Source organism: Felis catus, chromosome D2 (assembly GCF_018350175.1).
Source record: "Felis catus isolate Fca126 chromosome D2, F.catus_Fca126_mat1.0, whole genome shotgun sequence".
NCBI classification, from domain to species: domain Eukaryota; kingdom Metazoa; phylum Chordata; class Mammalia; order Carnivora; family Felidae; genus Felis; species Felis catus.
The window spans coordinates 13,757,285-13,778,623 of record NC_058378.1 but is presented as its reverse complement, the minus strand read 5'-3'; the positions used below and the strand labels follow the sequence as shown (position 1 = coordinate 13,778,623).

At 46.1% G+C, this 21,339-nt stretch overlaps 1 long non-coding RNA gene across 1 annotated transcript; it reads left to right on the top strand.

The window, feature by feature from the left end:
- The first annotated feature begins 10,533 nt into the window (after positions 1–10,533).
- Positions 10,534–18,028, top strand: LOC109492986. The gene is made up of 4 exons (XR_002147024.3): positions 10,534–10,854; positions 13,054–13,286; positions 14,690–17,435; positions 17,744–18,028. It is a non-coding gene; the product is annotated as an uncharacterized LOC109492986 (long non-coding RNA).
- The last annotated feature ends 3,311 nt before the right edge of the window (positions 18,029–21,339 follow it).

Below are 21,339 nucleotides of genomic sequence, written 5' to 3'. Positions count from 1 at the left end.
TTACTTTCTTAAAGGAATTCTGTAGCATAATTAGTCCACACATTCATTGGACCCTTTACTGCTTCTAAGTTACATTTGAGGATCTTAGGGTGCTTGATTTTCTTATATGCTGAAACACATTTGCTATTTCATTGATACTTATGAATTATTCTGAACAATACGAAGAAGGATGCAGCGACCCGGGTTAGCAGGAAGATGTAACAGTGAGATAAGCCATCACAACGGCATCCTTCGGAGTCTTCCCGTGCAACTCGCAAAAGTATGGCATCGTCTTCAAGAGGCTATAGAGGAACACCGGAGACACCACCTTTGAAGTTTGCATTGAACACAGTTGACAATTCAGAATCTTTTGCTTTCTGACGGTGACGGCAAAGAGAAGAAAAAGAAAGGAAGCTATTCCAACAATTCCTAGATGAATCAGGAGACGAGGACAGAGACAGTAGGACCCTAGACCTTAATGACAATGATGAAATTGATCGCGTAAGTGAAGTCTCAGGCCCAAGTCTTCAGAGATCCGTATGTTCAACGAAGTCTCCCAAACTCGAAGTCTGATGGGCGAATGATTTATTGCCATGGACCAAGAGGCATTACGGTCCTCTCGTCCCACCAACCATTCCACCCAGAAGACTTCATCCTGCAATGCTTTATCCCATGATCTCAGACCCTTGCATCCGCTCACAGGGCATTTGGCCGTATCCTTTCATCATTTACGATGTCTATGCCATTGGGAATACACTTGAGTGGATAAATGTTGAAGGCAGGTACATACAGAGGTGGCTGAAAGGAATCAGAGAAATTTGTGGGGTTGATCATCTTAAATCAAAAGATAAAAATTCTTGGCAATCGTGAAGCAAAGAAGATGGCCATCTCCTCATCACAATGATGTGCTGGCAGAGGCTTCCCTTTTTTTTTTCTCGTATGTTGACAATGAAAGTGCACGAAGGAGAAACGGAAGCAATGATAAATTAGAACATGTTAAAGAGAAGGGTGAAGCCCGAGTCCAGTACTTACGAGATGGATGTCCCAGAATCGTGCATTTAGCCAGACGGGCAGCTGGCTAAACGTGAAGGGTGTTCCTCCCTTCCGGTGTTGACATGTCCCAAATCAGGAAAATACGGGGAAAAAATGTGGATGTTTTAGGTTCGATTCTCGTGTCTACATTTCGAGCAGGGTCATTTTTCGCTCTCCCTTCGCTCTTCTGCAAATTATGTGTACCATGACTAGAAAACTGTTTTAGAGGTTTTGTTGGACCCAGAAGGTAACCAGGGACAACTATTTTTCCTGGGACACCGAGGGCTATACAGGTAGACATTTCCCAAAATGTATTCCACAGAACACTGCTTCGTGGCCAGATATATTTGAGAAATGGCAGATGAAACAGAGTTTAGTGAGATTTTTAACTGCACCTTCTCTGGACTTTAACATGTAAGATGTCCGAAACTGGCTCGACCACAAAATTCTTCGGGTGGGGAGGGGCGGGGAGGTGTTCAGAATATTTTCATGGGACTAGCAGTCTATGAAAGATAATTTTTTAAAGAATTATTTTAAGGTTTATTTATTTTTGAGAGAGAGAGAGAGAGACAGAGTGTGAGCAGAGGGAGGGGCAGAGAGAGAGGGAGACACAGAATCTGAAGCAGGTTCCAAGCTGTCAGCACAGAGCCCAACACGGGGCTTGAACTCACGAACCGCGAGATCATGACCTGAGCCGAAGTTGGACGCTTGACCAGCTGAGTCCCCCAGGTGCCCTGAAGAGAATTTTTAAAAAACTGCTCTACAAGATAAAAAGACAGTAAGCCAAACCATATTATTAATTGGCTAAGATTAAATTTATGGAAGCTTTTCTCCTTTCTTGGGGAAAAATTAAAGTGTCCGAAGCCCAGGAGACAAGCCCTATAAGAGGGCTGGGGCAAGACAAAAGGGAATGAGCTAGGAGCCCTAAGGCAGCCCTACTGAGAAGCAGACACGTGGAGAGAAATTTCCATGCTCTCAGACAAAGAGGGCCCAAAGAGGAATTAGTTTATTAGCTTTATTTTGAAAAGCAGGAACAAGATTATTCTAGAGACAGGGAATATAATCAGACCCTTGGTATTTAAAGGATTTAACAGAAAAGCTCTCTGACTCCTACAGAGCTTCTGAAGGGGGGCAGGGGAGGAGACTGGGGGTACAGGGAAGAAAGGAAAGTAGTGGGGGGAGGGTGTATCTTTTTTAAAACTTTTTGACACAGAGCCCTGGGCTCCCACCACCTGGACGTTGCTGATGTGAGTTGAACAAGCCCCCTCTGAGACTGGGGTGGCTTCCCTCAAGAGTCCTGGAAGGGGGGCTGCAGCCTTCACCACTGGTTCCCCTGCCCCCCCCATCCCGATCCGGATCCCGATCCTGGATCCCCACCAGCCACCAGTTCTCTCCACGAACCCAGGCACACACTCCACCTTACCTTAAGAAATAAAACAGGGGCGCCTGGGTGGCTCAGTCTGTTAAGCCTCTGACTTGGGCTCAGGGCACAGTCTCATGGTTCACGAGTTCAGGCTCCGCATGGAGCTCTGCACTGACAGTGCAGAGCCTGCTTGGGATTCTCTCTCTCCCGCCCCGTCTCTCTCTGCCCCTCCCCCAGGTGCGTTCTCTAGCCCTCTCTCTCAAAATAAATAAAGAAGCTCAGACAAAAATTTAAAAACACACAAAAAAGAAATAAAACAGGACAGCTGCCCCTGAGCTGTCCCAGGCCAACACCGCTGCTCATTCCCTGGCTCTGACTCCCCTCCCGTCGAGGACACTTCCGCCATCACCCCTTTTCCCCCTTGATCCCACACCCTGCTCCAGCAACTGACTCACGTCCATGCTTCCTCTCACAGAGAAACTTCTCCAAAGGGTTGCACAGACTCACCACCACTACCTCTTTGCATCCTCTCTTCCACCTCCTCCAGCCAAGTTCTGGCCTCCACCACCTTCCCGAAATAGGCCACCAAAGACTACGTGAAGCCCATGGTAATGCTCACTCCCTTCTAGAAACCCTTTCCTGGGTGACTTCTACAACCCCACCTACGTCTGGTGTTTCCCCTGCCCCGCGCCCCGTGCTTCCTCAGACCCCCCTGTCTCTGCCAGACCTTGAAAAAGTATTTGAAGGCCCCAAAGCGCTGACATGGTCTCTTCCCTCTTCCATATCCACAGCCTCGTCTGGTCCCAAGACTTTAAACATCACCGATATGCTGGCGACTGTTAAATTCTATCCCTGCGCTGGTTTCTTCCAAAAGCCCAGACTGGTGAAGTCCAGTTACTTAGCTCAGCATCTGGGCTGAGGCGTCTCAAACTCTGCATGACCAAAGAGTAAATGTGAATCCCAACTCAGCTCCCCAAACCTCCCCTTCTCCACCTTCAAAGACCCTATTTTCAAATAAGGTCACATTCCGAGGTCCTTAGGTGGAGGTGAATGTTGGAGGGCACCACTCAACTTAAGGCAACCTCCCTGCTTAATGCCTTCCGGGGACTTCCCATTCTAACCAGAACAAACTCCAAACTCCTGCAGGGTCCTCAAGATCTAGGGCCTGTGCAGCCCCGTGACCTCACATCCCTTCTCTGTCCGTCCATTTACCACATTCCAGCCCTTGTTTCCCTCCCTCAAACCTGCCAGCGAATTCCTCCCTCCAGCCCTTTGTTCTTACTGCCCTTCCTCTTGAAACAATACCGCCCCCAGACCTCCACACGGCGGCCTCTTCATCGTTCAGAACTTAACAAAAATGTCACACCAAGAAACCCTTTCAGGGTGCACGGGTGGCTCAGTCAGTTGAACGTCCGACTTCAGCTCGGGTCATGATCTCGCGGTTTGTGAGTTCGAGCCCCACGTCGGGCTCTGTGCTGACGGCTCGGAGCCTGGAGCCTGCCTCGGATTCTGTGTCTCCCCCTCTCTCTGCCCCTCCCCTGCTCGCTCGCTCGCTCTCTCTCAGAAATAAACATTAAAAAAATAAAAGAGAGAGAGAGAGAGAGACCCTTTCTACCTGAAGTAACCGACACTCCACCCCCAGCCATCACATCATTACCCCGCTAAATCTTCTTGAGCCCTCTCACCAGTACGGACATAACCTCATTCTCCTGCCCTTTGCTTTATTGCATTTTGCAGATACTGCTTTTTTTTCCCCATTAATTGAAGGTGTGCGGCAACCCTGCATCTGACAAGTCTATGGGCATCGTTTTTTCAACGGTATTTTCTCACTTCGGGTCTCCTGTGTCACATGTTGGCAATTCTAGCAATGTTTCAAACTCTCTCGTTATGGTTTTGTTTGTGAGAGTGAGCTGTGATCAGTGATTACAACTCGCTGAAAGCTCGGGCGATGGTTAGCATTTTCTCAGCAATAAAGTATTTTTCAATTAAGGTATGTGCTTTTTTAGACATCATGGGCTTGCATGCTTAAGAGACTGCGGTATAGTATACACATAACTTTAATGTGTGCTGGGAAACCCAAAACTTCATCTGATTCTCTTTATTGTGATGCTCGCTTTGTCGCAGGGGTCCGGTCCCGAAGGTTTGCCCGTCTGTGACATTATCGGGTCTGTTGATGAGCTGACCACCTACTACACCCATGAGAAAATCAGCCCCTTGAGCACAGAGACTGTCTTATTTGCTTGGAACAGCGCTCGGCACAGAGTAAGCGCTGGCGTTAGAAATCGCGGATTGGCTCACTCAGGACCCACGGCATCAGTATTGCAAAACCCATCACAACAGGAAGTTGCCTGCCTGCAAGACACAAGTTGGAAAGCTAAAAATCACATTCCCCAGACTCCCCTGCAGCTCAAGTCCGGCTGTAATTTAAATTCCTCAAGTAACAGGAAGTCACACAAGACTTGAATCTGAAACCGGGTTCAGTGGGGAGAGAAGTGTGGCTCAAGGCCTCAGCATCTCCTAGTGGATTCGTCCCCAACAGCTCAGCCTGCGACCTCCATCCTGACTCTTTTGCTGGAGTTCTAATGCCTTGCAATCAACCTCCTTCTGCTTACACTCACTGGGGTGGTTTCTGTGGCTCTGCAGGTGAGCACCGATCAAAGCATTGCTCGATAAATATCTGCTGACTTACTATGACGTGGCATCTGGAGCACCCCAGATATGGGTTTGCAGGAAGGGGGCCTCTAGCCTAGAAGTGATGCTACAGGGCTCCCCTCTGCATCATCGTTACTGGCTATGCTATGTTCCTAAGAGGCTGCTGTCACAAACCGCCACACGCTTTCTAGCTTAAAATTATTCGTTTAATTCTCTCGCTCTTCTGAGGTCCAAAGTCCAAATCAGTACCATTGGGCCAAAGTCAAGGCGTCAACAGGATCATGGCCCCTGGGGAGGCTCTAGGGGAGAATCCGTTCCTCGCCTCTTCCAGCTTCTGGTGGCCACTGACATTGGCTTACAGCCGCGTCACTCCAGTTTTTGCCTCCAGTTTTCCATTGCCTTTTCTCTTGTGTATGCACGCGTGCACGTGTGTGTGCGCGCGTGTGTGGGTAACCTCCCTTTGCATTTCTTTTATAAGGACACCTGCCAAGGCATCAGGGATCACCCAGACAATCCATAATCTCTCCATCTGAAGATCCTTAACTTAGTCATATCTGCAAAGTACCTTTTTTCAAAATAAGGTTAACATTTACCCATTACAAGGACCAGGGCCTGATATATTTAGGGCCATTATTCAGCCTCTAGACTGGCCGTGACCAGAAAACTTTGTTCTGTGAAACCTCCCGGTTATCATATGACAATTCCACCATGCATGCTCATACCTCACCTCACCTCCGTCAAAGTCCCTTAAAGGACTTACCTAAGAGTGGAGAAGTGGGCAAAGCAGAAAGGAGCTAAGCTGGAATGCCTGCCAGACGCTGCCAGCCAAGGGAACCAGGACCTGGGTGAGCCAAGATCCGACCAGGTGGTCTACACTCAGCTGAGAGCAGAAAATGAATAACCAAATTGCTGGAGCTGCTGCCAAATGTGTTCAGCTGTATCCGATAGGCCAGGCGGGAGACGAGCGCTTGGCGCACCCACCCTGGCAGACAGGTGTACCGGGCCCGATGAACTCTTGGAAAAGGGCCACTTCCTAGCGAAGGGCTGGCTTTCCAAAGCCAGCTTCACCCACCTTTAAGGAGGAGGAAAGAAGGTCAAAAAGAGAAATGAGAGTAGGGGAGTATGAACAGATGGCAGCCCGGACCCAATCGGCTATCTGACAAAGATCAGGAGAAGCGAAGAGTTGAAGCAATTATCTGGATAAATTAAGCAAGAATAAAAAGAGGTGATGGGATGTGGGAGCACTTCCAGCCAGGGCCAGTGATCTACACCATTCAACCCTCTAGACAATTATCCAAACTTCCTCGCACTTGTGAAGGCGACAACAGATGGAGGCCACGGTGGCTCTAAGGGCCCACGATGATTTCACCTCTCTTCGCGGACACTTGACGTTAAATCAAGCAGCTAAATTGGACAGAAATAAAAGTACCAGAGTAGTGACGGTATAGAATCACGTAACGTTCAAATGAACAAAATGAAGTGGGTTTGACCTTTTTAATAATGAATAAAATGCTGACATCGGCACCATGTTGTTTGGCAAACTCTGCAATATTAACCCATTCATTTTTAACTATTTAATAAGTACCCGAGCTACATAATGAGAAATGAATCTTGCTCTTAAGGGGCAAGTAGAAGAAATAGAATATATTCACAAATAACTCATCTCATCTTTTCAATAACCTGTGGATTAGTCATTCCTATTCCCATTTTTACGGATGAGAAAAATGTGTGGCAAAAACGTTGGTAACAGAGCCTGGATTTGCACCGCATCTCCCACTGCCGAATTCCATACTCTTTTCCACATTACTCGATGGTCGCTTGAAAGAGGGAGCATTGAACTGGTCCTCCGAAGCCACGTGGGATTTGCACAGGTTGAAATGAAGGGAAGGGCACTGATTGTAAAAGGAACAGTGGGTGCTGGGCTGCAGTCATAGTACACGAATGGTGAATGGGGAGTTCGAAGGAAGAGGAAGTTTATGGGTAGAAATTATGAGCTCAGTTTTAAAAATATTTTTGTGGGACCTCTAGGACGTGCAGAGAGAAGACACTGACAGTCATTCAGAAATGCAAAACGGGAAACCTGTAGAGAAGCTTGGGCCAGATATTTAGATTAGGGGTGTCCTGTACAAGAGGGGTGCCATAAGCTTACAAAGGCAAAGTCTGTGATGCAAAGAAGTGAGGAGAGGAAAGAAGAGAAGAGGGCCAGGAATCTTTAAGAAATTCTACCTTTAGGAAATAGAACGAAGGAATGAAACACGAAAAAAGAATGAGCAGTCAGGGGAGCTAAAAAAGTCAAACATCCCAGAACCTGAAGGAGGAGAGAATTGAAGAGAAAGAGGCAGAAACCATGACAAATCCTGCAAAAAGATCAAGGAGACTTTGGACCAAGAAAAGGTCACTGGGTGGGCAGCTGGGATGTTTTGGTGACCTTTAAATAAAAATATATGTTTGGGGAACAGCAGGAATGGATCACTCTTTTTAAAACTCTGATGCTAAAAGGGAGCAGAGGGAAACAGCAGGAGCAAGGGAGAGAAAACTTTTATGGAAAAAAATTACATGCTGGACCGCATAACTTAAAACATTACATCTTCTTTTCTCCAACCCTCCTCCACTATTCTCCACTGATTTGTAAACGTATTCTGGCCAAGTGAATCAATCAAGATGGGAACACTAATTTGAGCAGACTTGTCAACATTATTCTGGAAAAAAGGAACTGAGACACTGTTCTAGCAAGAGTTATCATCAAAAATAGCTCCACATGGTCTGGTGATTGGCCAGAACTGCAGAGTTTAGGTTCAGATGTAGCACGGCCTTTATTTTTTTGTATAGAGGAGAGTTGCGCATGCTCGTAGGGGAACGCCCAGCGTCAAGGGAGAGGTTGAAGACGCTTTATGATTCTACACAAGTATTGAGAGAAAGAAGACCACGTAACACAAATAAGGGCTTGGTTTAGAAAAAAAAGAAGGAACATTTCTTTCCCTGAGATGTGAAGGGGAAGAAAAGAGAAAGAAAAAGTCTGACGATGAGGAGAAATTGGAAGAGGACCATGGGAGACTAGGTCATTCACACCCAGTCTTCCCCGTGAAGACAAACACACAAGGTACACAAAACCTAAAAATCAAATCATCTGTCTGGAGGCAACAGATGGCTAACACAAGAGTGAAGAATTAGCAAGCCAAGAGCTGGGGGAGATGGAGGTCCAGAAGGTAAACCCAAAGCCTCGAGATGCTCTTCCTCTGGACTGTTAGCCAACTCCAGACCAGGCAGCAGGGGGGCTAAGAGGCTGAGTAGAACTTTTGCCAGGATCATATGACTAAGGAATCAGAAATTGGAGTCCAGAGCCTGCCAAGTTGATGTCCCAGGAAAATCCTTATCTTTAGGATGGGACACTGAAGGATTGCACCATAGGAGGAAATATTAACCAGAAATAATCAGGCCTTTGAAGACAGTGCAGACCTTCAAATCATTTTCAATTCACAAAATTGGGTTACATTAATCCCAGGGTGCTAGTGCTCTCAGGCTCCTGAAAAAGGAAAGGAAATCCTCCCTAGAGGAAGATATCATCCGAGGCCTCAAATTATTTCCACAATTAGTTTTGCAAATACATACACTATAAAGGGCAAAAATGGCTTCTTAAGAAGGTGACATGAATAAAACCCAGCAGAATAGTGGACAACAGAAACAGACTCATAGGGTTGCCAGATATCGATGTTATCAGACACAGGCTTTAAAATAAGCGTGCTTATTATGTTTGAGGAGATACAAGACAAAATTGAGAATTTCAGAAAAGAATTAGAAACCATGAAAAAGAAATTAACAAAACCTCTAGAATTAAAAAAATATAAGCAACAAAGTTAAGAGGTCATGGGTGGATTTCATAGTACCCCAGACAAAGCTGAAGTGCACAAAATATGAAGTATAGAGGATTGACGGAGGGAAAAGACAAGAGAGAGGGTAAGAGAGAAGTGATATGAGTGAGAAAGTCTAATACACATATAATTGGAATCCTAAAAAAAGAGTCGAGAGAGAATGGGAAAAAAGTAATATTTGAAGAGGTAATGACTGAGACTTTTCCAAAACTAACTAAATACATAAAGCTAGATTAAAGAAGACCTTTAAAAAACCCAACCATGAGAAATATAAAGAAATCTACACCTTGGCGAATCATAATAAAATTGCTGAAAACTAAAGCAAAGAGAAACATATTACAAGAAGTCAAAGAATGAGGAACAGATTATGGTCAAAGGTGCAACAATGAGACTTACAGCAGACTTCTCAATTGAAACAATGAAAGCTAGAAGATAATGGAATAGTTTTCACAGGCTAAAAGTAAAAAAACTGTCAACCTAGAACTTTATGCTCAACAAAAATATCCTTCAAGAGGGTCAGCTAAAGATAATTAGAAATCAAAACTAAGAATACTTGTCACTCACACCAAAGGAAATACTAAAGACTGTTCTTTGGGTCAAAGGAATATAGTCCCAAGTACGAAGTCAGAGATGCAAGAAAGAAAGAAATGCGTAGAAAATAGCAAGTATATAGGTATATATAAACAGACAGTGGCTATATAAAACGATTTTAAAAATTGTTGGATCTGAAATACGTATCACTTAAAATGCATGACAACAATAATATACAATAATTTGGGGCGCCTGGGTGGCTCAGTCGGTTGAGAGTCCGACTTCGGCTCAGGTCATGATCTCGCAGTTCGTGGGTTCGAGCCCCGCGTCGGGCTCTTTGCTGACCACTTGCTTGGAGCCTGGAGCCTGCTTCGGATTCTGTGTCTCCTTCACTCTCTGCCCCTCCTCTGCTCACACTTTGTCTCACTCTGTTTCTCAAAAATGAATAATTGTAAAAACAAAAATTATTAAAAACAATAAAATAATAAAATAATTTGGGAGGGGGCAAATGGAGTTAGAGTGTTCCAGAGTCCTTGAAATGCCTGAGAAGAGCATAAAACCAATTAAGATTAGACCTTAATAACACAAGAGGTGATGCTGCAATCCTGGGGCCAACCTCCAGAAGAATAGTAAAAGAATATGCAATTTCCAAAGTCATAGAGAAAGGAAATGGAATATTAAAAAATAACCAATCCAAAAGAAGCAATAAAGTGAGAGAAACATAAATATGGGATATAGGTGGGACAAATGGAATATCATATTAATACCATACTTAATAGTATGGTCGATTTAAATCCAAATATACCAGAAATTACATTAAATTAAATGTAAATTAAATTTCATTAGTAAATATAAACAGACTAAATGCACCAATTAAAAGAAAAAATTGTCGGACTGGATTAATTTTTTTAATTGTATAAAGTTTACGAGAGAAGCTTATGACACTTAAGGATACAGAACAGACATAGGTAAAGAGATGGAAAAATACATCCAATGTAAAATAAGAGTACCTATATTATTTATCAAAATAGAATTTAAAGTAAAAAGTATCACTAGAAATAAAGGAGACATTTCATAGTGATGAAAGTTTCAATTCAAAAAGTGAATTGAAGTTATAGCACTCGAAAATTATATATACCTAATACCTCAAAACACATAAAGCAAAAACCAACACATACACACACAGCAAATCCACAGTCTTAATGGGAGAATTTAACACACCTCTCTGAATATCTAATAGAACAAATAGACAACGAGTCACAAAGGATATAGAAGATTCCAACAATACAATCAGCAACTATAACCTAATGGATGCAGTAGAATACTGAGCTCACAACTACTAACTGTATACCTTCTTTTCAAGAACACAAGGAAGTTTCAAACGTCAACTGTATGCTGAGCCACAAAGCAAGTCTTAACAAATATCAAGTGAGTGAAATTATACAAAATATACTCTCTAACTACGTTATGATTAGGCTTGAAATTAATAATAGAAATATGATGAGAAAACTCTCATGTATGGGAAAATTCAGGAATGTTCCTAAAGTACCCATAGGAAATCAAAGAAAATTTAAACATATCTTAACTGAATGATAATGAAAATATTACATGTTGAAACTCATAGGATAAGGTTAAAGCTATGTTTAGATGATTATAATCTTACTTGCATATATGAGATTATAATAAAGGTTTAAAATCAAAGAACGAACCCATCATCTCAAGAAATTAGAAAAAGCACTGATAATTGAACCCAAAGAAAAAAAAGAAAAGAAAGATAAATGCAGAATTTCATGAACTAGAAAACAAATATACAATAGGAAATACCAACAAAATCAAAAGTTTGATTCTGTGGAAAAAGTATTAAATTGATTTTAAAACCCGAAACCTCAGCAGAATCGAGCCGGGGGGGGGGGGGGGGGGGAGAAAGAAAAGATAAACATAATCACTATCAGGCATGAAAAGGAGACATCACAACAGAGCCCACCGTTGTTAAAAATTGTAAGAAAATATTGTAAACAATGTCATGCCATTACATTTGAAAATTTAGATAAATACTAAAATCCTAAAAAACTCAATTTATCAAACTGAACATAAGAGATATGAATCTTATCTAGTCAAATAACTCTTCAACTAATTAAATCCATAATTTAAAACCTGTCCACAGGAAAAACCCCAGGCTTGGAGGTAATATTGTCAGAAATGCATACATGCACCAGTATACATGCATAAGAGTGCTCATAGCAACACTGTCTGTACTAGCTCTAAACTGGGAACAACCCAAATGTCCATCAAGAGTAGAACAAAAAGACAAAACTGCATCACATTTATAAAAGGCAACACAACCTTGCAATGAAAATTTATAGACTACAGCTATAAACAACAACAGGGGTGAATTACACAAGTCTAATGTTGAGTGGAAGAAGCCATGCATGAAAGAATACATGCTGTAGAGTTACGTTTACATGAAGTTGTAAAAACAGGCAAAACTAAACTCTAGCATTGAACGTATATTTTGCTGGTAAGATTCTACAGAAAACTAAGGGTGTTTTACCATGGAGGTCAGGATATTGGTTACCTGTGGTGGGGAGGGCGTGGCAGGGAGGGAGCAGAGAGAGCTTCTAGAGTACCCTACAGTCCTATCTGTTGACCTGGTAACGACAGCAGTGTTGACTCAGTGATAAATCGAGTTATAGGTCTTTGCTGTGAACGCTTTTCTGTAGGTGTGTTTTATAGTTTAAGAAGTGAGAGAGAGACTGAGAGAGAGAGAGAGAGTAGGGAGGGAAGAGGAGGAAGGAAGGAGAGAGGGAAGGGGGGCAGAAGGGAAGCAAGAAGAATGTGGGGGGCCTGGAGTCTATTAGAGATAAGGGGGAGCATGTGAATCACACTCCACTGAACACGGACAGCAAACTCAAAGTCCAGGAGAATCAGGCGGACCCTTCATGAATGATTCAGGTTGGGGAGGGGTGTGGAAGGGAAGAAGCCCATGGGTCAATGGCATCTAATACCAGTCTATGTCCTGAAAGATACTCCTTGTTGCTGGAGAGAGTGTGGCCAAGTGGAGAACGCGTTCCACATGTCAGGAAGGGCAGCTACCACTCGGTTCGAGAGAGAGCAAAGATCCAGTCTTGCCCCTCCCCAACTGCAGGCTGAACTAAAAAATCTGTATTTCCTGTGACCTCCTGTTTCTTAAATGTTGATAACTAAACCAAATTATACCACATATCACTCAGGCCAAACAAAGCCCGTTTTATACTCCAGATGAGGTCTAGGTGCTTTGAGACAAGAGCATGAGCCATTCAGAATTCAGTCCAAGCTAGGGCATGCCTTTCTGCAGCACCTCCCAGGACCCAGCCAGTGAGCAGCCATCAGACAGCGTGGAAGGAGGCTGGGTGACGTCCCACTCCAAGACCCAGAGAGCCAGGGGGTCCCTGGGACGGAGGGCTGAGACAAAGGCCAGACACTCGAAGCGCCCATGAGACCAAAGCCAAGTCAGGAGAAGTGGGGAAGTCAGAAGGAGCTTCTGAATTCAAGAGCTCCAAAAATAAACCTTTCCCTTTTCTCTTTTTACTTTAGCTGCTCTTGACTTGCTTTTTTTTTTTTTTTTTTTTTATTCTAACAATTCCACAGGCAACCAGAAGCCATAAAGCAACTGCACGTTTTTCATGGAGCTGCTCTGCTCATTAAAAGCTCTGCTTTTAGCCCTTTGGTTTCAAAGGTAGTCGCACGCACACACACACGCTTCCCAAATGATGCAGTCATGGATTCGGACCACAAGCCAAGGCCACAAGCAACATCTGCCTTGGCCCCTGATGGCTGCCTTCCAAGAAGAGCCAGAACAGCGGAAGCAGCTAGCCGCGCGCGTAAGAAGTGGTCAGCAGTTGGGAACAGCTGGAGGGAGGAGGGCCAGTGAGCAAATAGCAGAATTTGGGAAATAAGGCTCTGGCTGAACAAAGTTCACTGTTGTTTTCCAAGAAAGCAGAGCCTGGTTGAACCACCCCAGAGAACAGGGCAAGGAACAATAAACTGAACGTTGGCTCTCAACTTCCAAAGCAGGGGACGCTTGGCCACCCAACGGTGACCAGGGCTGTGGCTGTTCCCCCTGGGGCAGAGGGCATGCGGCAGCTCAGGGTAAAAGGGGAGAGACAGACAGGAGTCAAAGCAAGACCAGCCAGCAGAAATGGGAAGCAAGATGAAAGCAAAAAACAACAAAAAGCCTTTTTATCCTTTCCATGGCTACGCAAATTTAAATTAATCTCCCTCTAGAGCTATTCACCCCTGCAAGGTACCCACCTTCTCCTCTCCTCACAGAATTTGAGCACAAGCTTATCTAGTATCTCTCAGAAATACTATTCAACGGACAAGAGGTTGGACTAGATTACTTCGGATTCTCAAAACCATAATTTAGCAGAACTGGGTAATCCTGACAAATGGCAGTCTTTCTGAGCACACGCGTGGCACTCTTGGGAAGGCACTTAGACAATTCAGATTGTTTGCAAATAGGTCTGATTACCTGCGAGTTAGCTGCTTGAAGTTCTCAGGTATGAAGCAGGGCTTATTTTAAGAAATTGCGTTCATTTAGATCATAGTTTTATTGAAAAGCAAGGAGTTCAAAAACAATTCGAAATAAGACAGCTTTTTTTTTTTTTTTAACTCATACATTTTTTTCCGAATTGTTTCCGCTAGACCATCTCTTAAGAAAGATTCTTTGTAGGCGCACCTGGGTGGCTCAGTCCGTTAAGCGCGTGACTTGGGCCCAGGTCATGATCTCACGGTTCGTGGATTCGAACCCCGCATCAGCCTCGCTGCTGTCAGTGCAGAGCCTGCTTCGGATCCTCTGTCTCCCTCTCTCTCTGCCCCTCCTCTGCTTGTGCTCCGTCTCTCTCGGTCTCTCAGAAATAAAGAAATGTTAAAAAAAAAAAAAAAAAAAGGAAAGATTCTTTGTAAACGAATTAAATATTCTTGGGAGTCATTTTCAACTCAACGGAAGTATTGTTATTTATCTAGTAGCATCTTAATGCCTACGCTTTACATGTTTGTACTCCTACAACACCCAGCCCCACCGCCGGAGCATAATAGGTGCTCAACAGATGTTTGCTGAACGAGTCAGTTGCAAAGACGAAGCTCGGAAATTGTCCGTTTCTGCATGTCGGCGACAGTAATAGCATTTTGAACACTTACTACGTGCTAGTAATTAGCCAGCTAAAGGAATATAGGTCAAAATGGTCCCGAAGATGTGGTTACAGTGATTGTTCCCATTTTACAGGTGACCCAGCGGAGGCTGGTGAGTGGCGGGGCTTGAAGATTCGAGGCCAGGCCGGTCCCACTCCTGGGTGAAGCTTTCGGCCCGTCGTATTAAACTGAATCGCAATCCCCTGCTCCGCGTATCTAGTTTTAAGTGGTTCGTGCCGTGTGTTCAGCAGATGGAAACTGCAGTCCTACCCCGCCCCGTGTAGACACACTGCAGGCCGGAGCAGGCCAGTTCCCCGTCCGCGTGCGCACAACCTGCCTCCCCTCCCCCTCTGGCCCTTTGTTCTTCCCACGGCTGCTCAGCAAATTCCTCGATTTGAAATTACGATCACAGGTTGGAGTGCTACTTAAAATAATTTTGCCAAACGTTCCATCTCGCTGCGTTGATGAATATAATGGATGAAAACTTAAAGAGAAAAAATTTAAGAATTCACTTTGTTGAAGACAAAAAGAGAGCGGGCGAGAGACAGAGAGAGAGAGAGAGAGAGACTGCATCCACGGCCTTCATGTGGACACCTGAGGGATTCTCTCCCACAGCAAGCTGGCCCAGTGCTGGACTTCTGGAAGCGTTCCCCTGGTGGGGAGATGGGGCTGCTGTCAGGCCTTGGCCGGCCACAGATGGAGGGGGCAGAGGTCAGGGCGGGTGTTGGGTTTGTTTAAGCGTGAGTCAGAGGCAGGGTGGGGGTAGACCCTCAGTGTCCGATTTCCAATTTCCTGTTCGAGTCACTGATGGGCACTTCTCGCCGGCCCAGCCAGCCTTTTATGCACACCGATCCGCGGAACAAAGGCAGGCAAGAAGAGAGCCACAAATAACCCGACAGGCCAGGTCTTCCTTCGCTAAGGAAGATTCCTCTCTCCGACTCAGGGAGGCTGGGCCCAAAGCAGACCGCCGAATGTTGCCCGGAGATCACACGAGGCCTAGCACCGGGGCTCCTGGCTTCCTCCCCTCGGTGGGGACCTGGCCCCGGCCGTAGCCTCACGCTAGCCTATCCATTGGTTGGCCCAGTGCTCAGGGGCCCTCCAGGCGCCTGGGGCTCAACGAACCTGGCAGACAGGCCTCGATGAGTTCAAACATGGGGTCTTGCATCACACTGGATTCTACCAACTCAAGTGGACTCCGTGTAAGACACTTCCCTCGTTTTCTGAGGCTTCCTCTGTGCTTGGGAAGTAGGTGGGGAGGGATGAGCAAATCCTGAGCACAGAGAGGGTGGTGAGAGTCTCTCTCAAGTTCTTCCACGGCCAAAAAGCCCTCACGACAAGGAGGCACTTCTGCCAGCAGGGGCCCACGGTCAGGCCTGCCTCTGCGCAAGGATTCCAGAAAACCGATAAAGGCCATGTGCCTCCAAGGTCACCTTCAAAGCAAACTGCTCTCTCAAAATCTGTTCCACCGCCCTGTATGAGTCTTGCCATTCATGGGAACCCAGCCCCTCTGGAAACAGCCCCAGCTTGTTGAGGGTCTATTTATTTGGCTCTGTGTCCTTCAAGAACACAAAGGTGATGTCTTCAGTTGTGCTGCATCATGATAAGCTGGCCTGGTGAGCTTAAGGGGAGCCCCGTGTACTCTCCCCAAGATGATGTTGCACCCAGCCTTGCAAAACACTGGAAAGAAACGATGGCTTCCTCAGGGTCTCCTCAGCCTTGGAGGCAGAGAGGCCAGGGTGTGGCAGACAATTCCAGACCCATCACTTCCCAGCGGGGTGATACTGGGGAGGCTCCGTCTCCTCATCTGTTGAACGAGCACGATTCTGTGCGTGTCACCAGGTAGCAGTGGGAGCTAAAGGAGCCCCGCTGTTGGCAAGCAGGAGTCTTTCCAGCTATTTCCACCAGAAATGGCAGCGGAGCAGGGCAGAAGGAAGCACCCATCTCCAGGTCAGGGCCGAAGGGGAAGGAGTCTTTACATACGGGAATGCTACCGGTCTCTGTCACACCCTCAACCTCCAGCTTTGCTCGAAGGTCCGATTACCAGCTTGTCTCCAACGTATGACCACCCCCCCAACCCAAGCCCAGCCCAGTCCAGAGCAGCCCCGTGGTGGCTCCACTCCCAGGCCCGCCTCGTGGGCTGCTGGGGGTCACAAGCAGAGGCAGGGGACATCTCACTACACTGTCTATGGACACGTCTCTCCCCGTCTGTCATCGCTCTTTCGACCCCCAAAGAATGCCTGAACACTTGGCTTCTCCAGCCTCTATTGGAGGAAAGAAATGTCTTAGGTTCCTTTAACTTTGGGCCACGCTGTCTCCCTTCTACCCCGGCTCACCCAGTGCACAGGAGGAATGGCCGCCCTGTGGAAGGAGGATTCTATCACTGACAGAGTTCAGAATCACCGGTGCATGGCAATTAGAGATTTCAAAAGCGGCAAGCTCTCGAGAGAGTGCACCCCTCATGGCACACCCACCCCCGCACCCCTCATCTCCTGGGTGCCCCCCCTTTCTGCTCCTGATGCTCTTATCACAAAGAGCAATATGCACTCCTGCTCACATCTCTGCTACAGGAGCTGTCGGGAGAGAAGCTTGTGAGAACTCAAGAAAAGGGTGCTCTCCTTCTCCCTGGAAGTCATTTTTGGGCCCATTGGGCAAGCAAAGAAATGACTCCTCTGCAGAGATCATCACAGACATATGAGAAGAGTCCTGGGGGCCTCCTTTTTCTTCTTGTTTTTTTTTCCTTTGTTTGCAGCTCACCACATTTAATGAGGAAGTACTGACCATAAGGAGAGGAAACTTTCACCCCAACCACTCCCAGGACCCACGTCCCCATCAGCAGTGAGGTAAGAACATTCTTTTATTCTAGCCCTTCTGCTTCATCCACTCATGTGGAAGCAAACAGGGAAAGCACGGAGGATGAAGTCACATTTTGTACCTTGGACAGGTGACTTCCTCGAGAAACTTCTGGAAAGCAAAATGAGAAGCTTTACTCCACACAATCAAAATGACTTAAGTCATACGTAATCCCAACAGCTTGAATACTAAGCATCTCCTTTATTCCATTCTCCCTTCTGACCCTTCACATACGTCTCCTTCCTGAATCCTTGTAACAACCTTCTGAGGGGGACCACTTTTTATCTCCATTTTACAGATAAGGAAACTGAGGCCAATGAAGCGAAGAGATTCCCCAGGTGACACAGGGAGTGATAGAGCCAAGACGTTAATCTGTCTGAAGTCAAGGTCGCCGGTTAGTCAGTCACACAGCTCCTCCAGGGTGCCATGGGCTACCCCGTTTATAATGCCTTTCAGCTAAGGATGCCCAAAATACCTCATCGATGGAGAATGATCACCTTCTTGAAAACTTGGAAACGAATCCTTCTAAAGCAAATGAGTTTCCACACCTGGGGTTAATGATAAAGCTGGAAAAATGCAAAGACTCACTGTTTCCTCTCCTCTGTTATCAACATGGGAACTTGGGTTTTCTAGAATTATATCCTCAGCGGTGACTTATGAAAGAGTAAATCAAAGTTTGCTTTGAGAGAAAAGTAAATACACCCAGCTTTCCATACGATGCTGGACCCTGAGTCCACTTCCTGGTCCCACTGTTGACTCAGGTTGTAATCCTAGATAAGTGCCTGCACGCTCGCTGTCCCCGGGGGGTGAGAGCCCCCCGCAGTGCTGGGACACGGAGATGCTGTTGCCGGGTGGGGGGGGGGGGGGGGACTGTGCGTGCTCCCGAGAGGAAAACCAGACAAAAGGCGAAGACACAGGCGGCGACGCTCCACGAGCAGGCAGGGGCTCCTCGCTGCCAGCTCTGGAAGCAGGGAGAGGGGTCGCTGATTTGGCACATCGCCAGTAAAACCCTGCTGTTCCTTGGCTCTGAACTCACCCGTCATTACAGGGAGCGAGGTGGGAAGGGCTGCACTTTTGGACCCAGATGGCAGGGAGGGTCAGAACAAAGTTGACGAGAGTAAACTTTAATCACGCAGCAAGGATTTTCAAGGAACAAATAAAAATAGCCAGAAGTGGGTCAGCACTGACACTGAGGTTAGTGACAGGAAATTGGGGCAGAGTCCTGGGTAGAGGAATAAAAGTCTTATTTTATGAATACAAACTTATCCTCTCTTTCCAATCCGATCCCCCGTTTTGCCTTTTTTTGGCTTCTCCTCTCTGCCTTTTGGACACACAAGAAACACACAGACACACACACGCGGAGCCAAAGAGAACGGTGCGGTGTCGAATCCTCGCTCCGTGTTCTCAATTCCAAGATGCTCTCCTTTCTCCTGAGGCTGAAGTTAAAAGATAGTCACACAGAACTCGCTTGAGAGGCAGGCGGGCAGGAGAAATGGGATACACGCTTTACCTGTCTTTAAGTGTCTGTAACGGGGCAACAAAGCAAAAGAAAAGCTCTGATCGACCTGCCCCACACCAGCCTCCTCCGCATCACTGCCCCCATGGCTCTGTGACGTCCCGTGTGTCACGCACACAGCATACGTGCACGTGTGCACTTGCATGCACCCGGATGGTACACGTGCACACTCGCACACGTGCCCAGTGCTCGTGTACACACACAGCACGTGCACGCACGGTTACATACACATGGTACTCACGCACACACACGGTACCCATCCACACACACAGTACGTGCAATACAAAGCAGACACACTCACATTCAGTACCCATGCGCGCGCACGCACACACACACACACACACACACACACCATAGATATGCGTAACGCGGAAAACGGTGCTTGCTCTCACTACAACCTTAACATTTGGGCAGGTGTTAGCTCCCACGCTTAGCAGGATGACATTTCCTTGTGGCCTCAGTGACACGATTGGGCAGATTCTTCGGGCTTACCAAAAAGAGAGCAGTAAAGTCTGACACGCATTCATCCCAGGCAGATCGTCAGAGCCAAGACGAGGGAATCACTACGAGGGGATCGTTTGGTGAGAATCAGCACGTTAGACTGGTCATTTCCTGGAACGTGAAAATATACACTTCTTCCTTACGTTATCTTCTTTGAATTTGCGGAAAAATGAAAGGGACTCGTGGGCTGGCCTAAATAGCATAGAAAACACGCCGATGTGTGTGCGTATATACGTATGCGCGTACATATACGTATACACAAACATATACGTAGGTACATAGACACGCGCATATGTGTTTGCTTACAAACATACGTAAGATGTGTAAAGGAGAATGCAGCCATAAGGATTCTGGGAGGAGTTTGGGTGGGGAAGTGGGTTCCACCTGTTTGCCCTCTAGGTCTCCCCAGGACAGACAGCAAGAGTAGCAACCACCTCAAAGCACGTTCAGCCCACCAAGCTGTCCCACCCGAACCCTCTCCAGAGCAGACAGGAGAACACTTTCTCAAGTTCGGTTCGCATGCAGCGTGTTTCAAGGCCTAGCACAGCCCCGCACGTCTAGCTGGTGGAACTCTCTATGGTCAGTTAGCTGTGTCACCCAGGAATGGCATCTGTTTTCGTGTTTCAGAACGCGAGCATGAGTCCTGGGAGCATTTACCCAATCGAGCCTCCCGGCTGGCTGTGCAAGGGTTAGGTTTCCAGAAGGACGCAGCATTCACTGGGCTTGAAACACCCAGAAGGTTGAGGATACAGACAAGTTCCGGAGTGTTTTTCAAAATTCATACCCTTTTCAAAGATCTGCTTGTTCTGAACCCAGCCTCAAAGCAGATTAATCAAACATAGACTCACTGAAAAATCCGCGAGAATGGATGAATTTTTTTTTTTTTTTTTTTTTTAGCTTGGGGTTTTCAGGGTGGGATTTTTGAGGAGTAGGAGAGAAGCAACTCAGTCAAGATAAACTCCTTCAGAGCACAGGCAAAATTCCCTTTTCAATTACCAGGTTTAAAAAAAAAAAAAAAAAAGACAAAGTCACACAAGAGAGGAAATGAAAAGGGAAATTTTTAGACTTCTCATCCGTCCAGAAAGCCCCGGGCCTGTTTCAGAACCCGGTCAGGGTAACTGTCGGGCCTGCGGTCACAGCACTGCAATCCCAGGAGGCCTTGCGTCACCAGCCATTATATCAATAAGGAAGTACAATCACCTAACCACAAGCCAGCTTCTTTTCTAAGCCCACATGTTGCTTTAGAGGGTTTTTAAACAAGAGACTTTCCTGTTTTTGAAACCTGTGAATCCACAGGTCTTACAGGTTACTCAAATTACCTTATCACTTGTAGCAACCCCTGGCATGAATTTCAAAACTGCCTACTCCAGCCTTCCCCTCCTCTCGCTACAGACATCCATTTACTCACCAGAATCCTTATTTACAGTATCGTGTTGCCAACTGCTGACACAGAAGAAAAACATACTAGTTATACATTAAGCTTTACGGTTAAAGCGTCTGAGCCAGACCTTGTCCAAACGATATTTATTCACCGACCAGAAGGAAGGATAACCACACTGAAGAAAACCCAACGGTAACAGCTTTGCAGCCAGATCAGCGTGCCTTAATACAGCCACACTATTTTTCATGCAAACACGCGTGCGCGTGCGCATAAGTGTACCGTACAAAAATCATCATGATTCATGGGGAAACGATTATATTTATCATAGGACGCGCAGCGAATCTATTGGAAAGTTTTTAACACAACCAGAAGGCATCCCAAACCACTTGATGAGGTTGATGGAAAATAGATGTAAAAACGCGTGGGTGGAGGACTCTATGGCCCCGTCCAATTGAAATCCTCCGCGGTGGGCAAGTCCGACTTGTTTTTCCCTTGA